This window comes from Podarcis erhardii, assembly GCF_964252035.2.
Source record: "Podarcis erhardii genome assembly, contig: HAP1_SCAFFOLD_950, whole genome shotgun sequence".
Classification (NCBI taxonomy): domain Eukaryota; kingdom Metazoa; phylum Chordata; class Lepidosauria; order Squamata; family Lacertidae; genus Podarcis; species Podarcis erhardii.
Window position 1 is genome coordinate 1,301 of NW_028292925.1, and position 8,183 is coordinate 9,483.

Genomic DNA, 8,183 nt, shown 5'->3' on the forward strand with positions numbered 1-8,183 from the left:
CAGACATGGCCACATAAAAACTATCAGGAGCTTAAAAGTGAACTCCCAATTATCCTTTTGCAAGTGGGGCAAAAGTCAACCCTACTGGCATCAACTGCACATGGGAGTTCTCCAAGGGCAAGGCCTAAGTGAAGCCAAAGTTGGGGGGGGGGCAGTGTTTGCTCCATTTTGAAACCAAACAGATTTTCCTCTCTGGAAGAAAGTTCTGCTTCAGGAGCAAGCCAGTTGACTCTGGGAGCTCTCCTTCAAAGGAACTTGCTCTGTGTGTGTATAGCTTAAAATGGAGCTCCCCCCCCCCCCGCCGTTGAGGGAACCTAATGTAATGCGTTTAGCAGTTGCCCAGAGTGACCTCCTCACATTAGAAGTGCTACATTAAAGGATAGTAGTCTTAGAGGAAAAGTGATCTTTGTATATGTCAAATCTGATCCTTACCATATTTATTTCTTCCAGAAAGAAAAGCAGGATAAAAAAATATTTTAAAGCAAATCAATCCAATATGGAGCATTTCTCTCCTCTTCCCCCTCTCCACTTCTGGGAACCACAGCTATAAGGAAAGATTTATAGGAGAGCAACAACGTTAACAAAGAGAAGTGGGTCTGTAAGCCTAGAGAGAGAAAACAAGGACAGGCATGTTACAATTATGTAATACAATGGTACCTTGGATTTTTAACATCTCTGTTGACGAATGCTTCGGTTTTTGAATGCCATAAACCCAGAAGTAAATGCTTCCATTTTCAAATACGCCTCAGAAGTCAAATGGCTTCTGCTGAGTGTATATGTTATTTTTCTCAATTTTCTCTATGAAATTTGCAGGCTGCCCTTTACGCCTCGGTTTTCGAACGTTTTGGAACTCGAACAGTCTTCCGGAATGGATTACGTTCAAAAACCGAGCTACTACTGTATTTGAAAGGATGTCATAAGAGGGACAGGAAGTGTTCACTTTGGCCATAAAGGTTAGGACATAGATAGTGGTAACATCACAAGGATTTCTGCTTGCACAAAAGTAACTTTCCTCCCCACTCATGTGCCCCATGACATCCCCAAATCTGCTTCAGAGATTTAGGGATCCTTTACAATGGCTTAAGCGGAAGCTTCGAGGAAGGAGAGGGGGAAATGTTCCATTACACATGCAGAAATCCTTGGGCCAGTGAAGCAAGTCACTTGGTGCTACTTTGAAATACAACCCAGAGTTGAACATGGAGACTAGGAGAATTCATTCCGTTGACAAGTCACGGGCATGGAGATGGAGGGAGACTATGCCTTTACTTAAACAAAGCTAGGTAAAGGAAACTAATCAAATAGGACCAGGCCTATAACAGGGTGGGCATGTTACAAGTTTTAAGCTGAACTCTAAAGAAAAGCACTGCCCCAGAAAGTCGTGGGATTCCTTTCAAGAAAAGCATAGGACATGCTTCTGACCCAGAAAGCTGAATGTGCCCTCCAGCTGCCATAAATTAAAAGCCTTCCTATAACCACTGCTGCTTATATAGTCCCATAAAGCAAAACGTGTATACTAGTGGCCTGCCATTGGACAGCTTTCGGAATGTATTTAGCTTAGCAGCTCCACAGGCACGATTTACCTTAAAGTAGATTGCAGCCTCTCTGGGGGGCACAATGTCCCATACCTGGACCATTATCTGGCTATCTTGTATCATGGACTGTAGGCTCTCTTGGATGGCTTCCAACAGCATGGTTCTAATGAAGACATTATTTTAAAAAAACATTGTCTAATGGAGACCAGGAGAGTTCCCAGTGAGGAAGATGGACCACATGACTCCTTAAACATTTTGGTTAGTGATATCCAGAGAGAAGCAGCCAGTGCTTAGAAATGTTGTGACTGCAGGACTGAGAATGTTTGACTTGTCCCTGTGCCCACCACCCAGGCACAGTTTTTGTCCTCCTTCAGTAATTGCTTTTGATAAGAAGAGTCTATCGGCGTAGCTGGTTTCTGTCCACCCGCTCTATACGTTGAGAGCCTTTTGTTCTGAGTGGACCATTCTGCAACTAGACCTGTTCCATCAAATCCAATGACTCCTCATTTTGGAAAGCCCAGAGCATGAGCATTGCGAACAACAATCCCAGGAGACGCATTTATTTCACTTTAGTGCATGGTGGTCGATGAGATGGAGGATTGCATTGCTCATTGTGGTAAGTCAAAGGCTTGTAGAGCAGATGTTCTGGGATACTCTGAGAATTCCTTTTGTTGTTGTGAGTTGTATATCTGGTTAACTGAACCTGCCTTGTGTCATTCTCCCCCACAACTGAAAATAACAATGTTTTTACTTAGTAACAATACACAGGACTGAGCCAATTTCTTTTTGTTTTGTGAACCTTGAATGGGAAATGAGTTTGTCCTGTTCAGAGAGACATTTAGTAGCAATATTCTGGACAACATAGTCAAACTACAGTGGTACCTCGGGTTACATACGCTTCAGGTTACATACGCTTCAGGTTACAGACTCCGCTAACCCAGAAATAGTACCTGGGGTTAAGATCTTTGCTTCAGGATGAGAACAGAAATCGTGCTCTGGTGGCGCAGCAGCAGCGGGAGGCCCCATTAGCTAAAGTGGTGCTTCAGGTTAAGAACACTTTCAGGTTAAGAACGGACCTCCGGAACGAATTAAGTTCTTAACCCGAGGTACCACTGTATTGGTAAGTTGGTTATAACATTCCACCAAGTGGTGCAGGGAATATTTACTACTTTCTTGCTTCCTCAAGGGTTTGTTTGTTTGTTTGTTTGTTTGTTTGTTTGTTTGTTTGAATCAAATATAATTGTTTCACCAAGAGGTTCCATCCTTACCATGATGAGGGGCAATTTGGCAAATGGTCATGTGCTGTCACCTTACATTGCCTTCTGATGAAAACAGGTTCCACCTTTTCCCAAGCACTGAAACTGTCATGTGCCGCATGACACGACCCATATGCGTTCCAAGTTGTGATGGAGAGAAGCATGTGTTGGTGATTTGCCTTTTGAAAGCAGTGCTGATGTTGCACACAGCGAATTAGATCTAGGTTATTTAAAAAGCAAACAACAGATGGAAAGCATTTCACAAAGAAAATGGCTTCTTCTCCTTTGCTTTCCAAGCCATGTGAAAACTCTTTGCAGATTTCTGCCGCAACTGATTAGCTTTTAGACTGTCAGAGACTTTTTTGTCCCAAGGTTACTGCCAAATATTTGGCTCCAAAAAATCCTGGAGGCATCCTTTAGTTCAGCTCTTGCCTTTGGCTGCAGACTTCCACTACCTGACACCCTCCAAAGGTTTCACTCATTCATAAGGTTTCTTGCCTACCCTTCACAGTCCCATCCCAGGACAGGTTACAACCATATAGTAGAAAATGATAAAAACAGATAAAACCATTGGAATTCTAAAACAAGTAAAGCCATTCCAAGTGCAACAGAGCAGTATAGAGTCGATAAAAGAGATGGGTCATTGGAAACTGCTTTATTCCTAGTCAGACCATTGGGTCCATCCAGTTCAGCACTGTCTAAAATGACTAGCAGTGGATCTCCTGGGTTTCCAATTCCCCCATCACTACCCGGAGATGCTGGGGACTGAACCTAGGACCTTCTGAATGCAAGGTGTTGCTCTGCAACAAAATCCTTCCCCAGTGTCAGGCTTCAGGGACCCAGCTTCCTTCCCACCCCACCCCCTTGGCAGGAGATACGCAGAACAAAGAGAAAGGAGTCTCTTACCAGTTAGAGATTTTAATGATCACAGCGAGAGAGTAAATAATCCATTCCTCGGAATGAAGGGGCTCCCAATTAAGGGTTCCACCCACTTCCTTCCTAGTCTCCCCTCGTCACTTCCGCATCTTGCAACCTGATCTCTCAACCGCTATGCTTCTGTGCCGCCACCTTATCTGCTCTCCTTGACCTTGGGCTGAGCAGGTGGATGCTTTCCAGCAACATTGAGTCTCTCCCAGTTCTTCTCCTAGCTGTTCACCACCCAGTTCTTCCCAACTTCTGTCTATGTCCCTCTGCGAACCGCTGTTCCAAATCTATACTGTCCCACTGCTTCTGGGAAGATCCAGGATCCTGATCAGGGGGAAGGGGGAAGAGGAGGGGAAGGCTCCCACCATTCCTCCTCAATGTCGCCCTTCTCCGCACGGAACCTGAAACCCATGCTGTTACTTATAACAGTCCATGATACTGGGAAGTCCCTCAGGGGTATTGACAGAAATATATAAGAAACATCTCACAACAAAAGGAAATCTTCAGGCATGTAACGTCCACAAAAATGTTTGTTCACAAGGAACCCCACCTCCCACCCCATCCCAGTTAGAATGCCAAGACATAGGAGGACTAACAAGCAAGCAATTTTCAGTGGTGGAGAGGAAGAGCAGGTCCAGCAGGGTCTGGTCACTGATGCCACTCCTGGAAGGAAGACTCCAGATTCTTAAAATCCAGATTAAAAAAGAAAAAGCAGCCAAAGATGCCTGGAATGCATTTGTATATCAAAACCAGATAAACAGCAAGGAAGATGGACGATCTGAGCTACCAAGCCTTTTTCACACATATACTGATAGCCTGACTTCTGTGTCTCGACAGTAAAAATTGTACCATCCCATCACACACGTACACCCAATATTAAGAGATTATTTGCAATTAAATTTATTTCCAGCAAATTACGGCACTGAATGTGTAACGCATTATCGACTTCAGCCTTTGCTCAGCCTTTGGCGCACAAAGCAAACAGCTTGACTGATGCACTGTGTTTGGGCACCATCCAGCCATTGTTAAGTCCCATTGATTGCCTTGGATGAATTAATGGGGTTTTAAAAGTGCTTAAAGTTGGCTAGATTGGTATCCTATATTTGAATCATTAGACTTTATAGATAGTGCATTAGTTAACTATGTCATCTGATTGTTCATTTGGACTGGATTTCCAGACTTTGCTGGGGTTCAGAGGGTTGTAGCATTTTAAGAAAACCAAAACATTGCAGTAATTTTGAAATATAGCATCAGGGGAAGGAATATACACGAAGCATAGGCTACGAGTACTGGATCAGAACTTCGAATCAAGGTATCATAGAATCATTGAATTGTAGTGTTAGAATGGACCTCAAGAGTCATCTTGTCCAACCTTCTCGGATGCAGGAATCTCAACTAAAACATTCCTGACACACGGCTATCCAACCTCTGCTTAAAACCCCAATGCACCAACTTCTGAAGGAGTTGTTCCACTGTTGAACAGCTCACACTGTCATAAAGTTCTTCCTGATGTTTAGTCGGAATCTCCTTTCTTGTAACTTGAATCTGTTGGTCCTGGTCCTACACTCTGGAGCAGGAGAAAACAAGCTTGCCCCATCTTCTATGTGACAGCCCTTTAGATATTTGAAGATGGCTATCATATCTCCTCTCAGTCTCCTCTTCCCCAGGCTAAATGTACCCAACTCCCTCAACCAGGTCAGGTTCTCATAAGATTTAAAGAACAGCAAATACCAAGGGAAAATAGGGGAGGGGGAGACACTCCCATTGTTCCTGAAAACATTATATACATACAGTTACTCAGCTACTCCAAGAGACAGGTCTTCATACTAGGGCACCATTGCACCAGTTCTCCATAGCTCCTTCTTCTAATCTGCTCACCAGGCCTAGGGTAGCCCTATGGTTTGACAAAGTCCCTAAGACCCCCATGAGGTCTGAACGTGCTTAGTGGCTACAGAACACTGACTGACAGGACTGGGGACAATAACTGGGTGAGAGGACAAATGGGGCAGAATATTCTGGAGGACACTGAACAACAGCACTCAACACTGCAACATATTGTTGCTTTATTATATATCATAGAGTCAAAGAATTGTAGAGTTGGAAGGGACCTCAAGGATCATCTAGTCCAACCCCCTGCAATGCAGGAATCTTTTTGCCCAACGTGGGGCTCAAACACACAACCCTGATATCTGTAATTGTAAGCTGCCTCAAACATTTTTCATGAAAAAGGCAGACTAGAAATATTACAAATAAATGTTTTGGGCAGTGCTCCAGAAAGTTTTGCTCAGAGTAGACCTCCTGAAATTAATGGACCTAACTTTATCCTATTCATTAACTTGGTAAACTCATGGCAAAATTATTTGCACCTGTGGCTCTCCAATGATGAACTAAAGAGTCGATTGCAAGAGAAAATTCCCCCTTGAAAAGTCCTGTGGTCAGCCAACATTGACACCTCCACGTGTCACAGAAAACCTTCAAAAAGAATCTCAGGAGTGCCACGGTTACGTCACACACAGCAGTCCTTAACAGCGGGTGAAGGTGGAAACACTGCATTTCTGATTCTAACCCGAATCACATGGCACATTTGTCGGCAATGGAATGTGACCCTGGGAAGGAATGCAAAGCAGGCATGGAAAGACCTGTGAGAAAATAGGTGAGTAATATCTAGGATGATTCGTTGCTCTCCTGCTGCTGGCCAATATATATCAAAAGGAAAAGAAACAGCCTTCTAGAGGATATGAAAAAGTCTGGCGTTTCCCATCCATTAGTTTGCAAGTAAAACGACCTTGGGGAGCACGTAGGTAGAAGCCCAGATAGCATAAGAGCTGATCAAAATGTGGAGGAAATTAAAGACATGTGTAGCAAATGAAGTGCGAGGCTTATCTACAAGGAAATGCAATATCTGAAGCGTGGAGAACCTTTGACCCTCCAGATGTTGCTGAACGACAGCTCCCACCATCCCTACCCAAGGGCTATGCTTGCTGGGGCTGATGGGATTTGAAGTTCAGCAACATCTGGAGGGCCAAAAGCTCCCCACACCACCTTAGACTTTAACATGGCATAAGGGATGTTACCAAAAGCAACTGAAACCTCATGTATGAAAATGCCCCCAAACCAGTAGTATTTCATAGCCAAATTCTGCCAGGAAGCACTGTGCCAAAACAGCGGCTCAGAATACTACTACTACTATACTACTACTAATAATAATGGCAGCCACACTCCCGAATGCACTGGTCTTCAACTAGTAAAGCAGAACACTAACTAGGTCATGACCCCATCTAGAAAATACATGATTAAAACAGGTTTACTCACATGAAAAGACTTGCTAGGATTCAACAGTTACAGTGATGAAAATCAGGCAGGCAAGAATCCTTAAAAAGTCACAGAAGTCCATTTTCCAGCTCATAGTGGTATACACTCCCTTGAGGAGAACTCACTGACAACCTATACCATTGTAGGAAAGAAAAAGAGCATGTACAGTGACAGAAAGAAGAAGATTAACTTTTCTATTGTTCCCCCTCCTGTCACAAAAGTTTACAGGATGTGACGTCATACATCCCCCTGCTTGTGACTCTCTAGCAATCATGCATTTGTGATTTTGGCGGCAGATTATCGCACACTGGAGACACAGGCATTTTCTGGGCCAAGGCGTCTCTCCCCACAGAAAAAAATACCACAATGGTTGTATACTGTACAGCAAACCAGGCATTTGTAACCTAAGCCGTTTGCATGTTTGCCCCTGTCAGCCACATGGGCAAAATAATGCCCCAGGTGTGGGCAGCATTCCTAACCCCTGGCATCAAAGCCACCTGAATAAGCCCCACCAGCGATCACCACAATATCCTTCTATTCTCCTAATGCAGCAAGTTTATCCTTATTCCAATTTAACCTTTCAGGAAAAGAGGTTAATGAGTTGGGATTCCAAATTGGCCATCCTGATTCCATGCCAGACCCATTTGCTCAGAAGGCAGCCTAGATAATCTGTTTATTAGGAGCGGAGAAAAATCCCTTTTGTGGCCATTTTTTATTTAATGACTCACCTCCCCATAAATGGCTGCTCTCCCCTTTATACCCATTTTGTTCCCACGGGGGCCTTCATTGTCAGAGATATCAATGAAGTGTCTGCTGACCACACACTTGTATCCAAATATTTGCGCTATTCAGAAGTGAATTGCTCATTCAACTAAATGCTCAATTATGCCAGGGTTCTTTTAATTAGAGGGAATACTTGGGCCAGGTAGCCTGCATGGGACGAGGAACAAATTCTCAGCATATGGAACGCATGCACAGCAATAGGGTACTCCAATCGCTCTATACATGGAGTAGCCTTTAAAGATGGTTCAGAGGCTGCGATTGGTGCAGAATGCAGTGGTCAGAATGCTGAACGCTCTTTGAGATTATGAGCAGAGTACAGCATTGCTATATCAACTGTGCTGGTTCCTCGTTTGCTTCTGGGCCTGATAGAAAGTGC

General features: G+C 43.9%; 1 long non-coding RNA gene across 1 annotated transcript; it reads right to left on the bottom strand.

The window, feature by feature from the left end:
- Positions 1-422: 422 nt before the first annotated feature.
- Positions 423-7,071, bottom strand: LOC309334347. Its single transcript, XR_014153044.1, has 2 exons — positions 7,025-7,071; positions 423-1,695 (listed from the first exon to the last, which is right to left on the bottom strand). It is a non-coding gene; the product is annotated as an uncharacterized lncRNA (long non-coding RNA).
- Positions 7,072-8,183: the final 1,112 nt, after the last annotated feature.